Here is a 1,640-nt window from a genome sequence, read left to right as displayed (position 1 = left end):
ATGTGGAATTTAAGAAACAAAAGAAATAATCAAAGGAAAAAAAGAGAGGGAGGGAGCGAAACAAAGAAACAGACTCTTAACTACAGAGAACTCACTGCTGGTTACCAGAGGAGAGATGGTGGTGGAGGATAGAGAAATAGTTGATGGGAATTGAGGAGAGCACTTCTGATGAGCACCAGGTGGTTTGTGGATGTGCTGAATCACTATATTGCACACTTGTAAGTAATATTATACTTCACAACTAACTGGAATTTAAATAGAAACCTAAATAACGAAAGAAAAATAAAGACTAATAAATAAATAATAAAATAATTAATTAATTAAGATCCGCTTCTTGAAAATTATTATATTATTTTTTCTTCCCTGATAGTCACGTCCACCAGATGGAACCAGGTAATGATACACAAATTTCAGAGTTTGTTCTTCTAGGATTATCAGAGGAACCAGAATTTCACCCCCTCATATTTGGGCTTTTCCTCTCCATGTACCTGATCACTGGGTTTGGAAATCTGCTTATCATCCAGGCTCTCAGCTCTGAATCCCACCTCCACACTACCATGTACTTCTTCCTCGCCAATCTGTCCTTTGTAGACATCTGCTTCACCTCCACCACCATCCCTAAGATGGTGGAACATCCAGGTTCAGGGAAAAACCATAAAATATGCAGGCTGTATCAGCCAGATTCTTTTTTTCAATGTGTTTGGATTCCTGGAGAATTTACTCCTGACGGTGATGGCTTATGACCGTTTTCTGGCCATCTGTCACCCCCTGCACTACACAGTCATCATGAACCCCCGGCTCTGTGGACTGCTGTTTCTGGTGTCCTGGCTCATCAGTGTTCTGAATTCCTTGTTACAGAGCTTAATGTTGTTGCAGCTATCCTTCTGTACAGGCATGAAAATACCCCATTTTTTCTGTGAAATCAATCGGGTGGTTGGTCATGCTTGTTCTGACACCTTTCTTAATGACATGGTGATGTATTTCGGAATTGTGATTCTGGGTTATCCTTCCGTGGTCAGGAATTCCTTACTCTTACTCCTTACTCTTACTCCTTACTCACTTACTTACTTACTTACTTACTTACTCCTTACTCTTACTTTAAGATAGTTTCCTCCATATGTGGAATATCAGCAGCTCAGGGCAAGTATAAAGCATTTTCTACCTGTGTATCTCACCTCTCAGTTGTCTCCTTATTTTATTCTACAGTCCTGGGAGTGTACCTTTGCTCTGCTGCTATCCAGAGCTCCCACTCATGTGCCATAGCCTCTGTGATGTACACGGTGGTCACATCCATGCTGAACCCCTTCATCTACAGCCTGAGGAACAGAGACATATATAGGACTCTGAAAAGAATTGTCGGGGTTCTAGTGTTGTATGTGCCAATCATCCTGGGGCTGAAGAAGTGCCCATGAATTCAGGGATCACAGACTCATAGCCAGGAACTGCCATTCTTCCATTGGGCTGTGGAATTAGAATCTGCTCCTTCTGCTTATTTCCTGGATTTCCATTTGTTTTGAATTAAAATTCTCCATACATTTACATAACCCACTTTATTAAGCTTTTGCTTTCTCTGATATACAGTTTTCCCTTTATCTGTCCTCATAAAATTCCAATATTTTCCCCAACCTTGGTCATACATG

At 40.8% G+C, this 1,640-nt stretch overlaps 1 pseudogene; it reads left to right on the top strand.

The window, feature by feature from the left end:
* Window positions 1-383: 383 nt before the first annotated feature.
* Window positions 384-1,412, top strand: LOC123932170 (annotated as a pseudogene).
* Window positions 1,413-1,640: the final 228 nt, after the last annotated feature.

This window comes from Meles meles, chromosome 20, assembly GCF_922984935.1.
Source record: "Meles meles chromosome 20, mMelMel3.1 paternal haplotype, whole genome shotgun sequence".
In the NCBI taxonomy this organism is placed as follows: domain Eukaryota; kingdom Metazoa; phylum Chordata; class Mammalia; order Carnivora; family Mustelidae; genus Meles; species Meles meles.
This window is presented reverse-complemented; position numbering and strand designations above follow the sequence as displayed.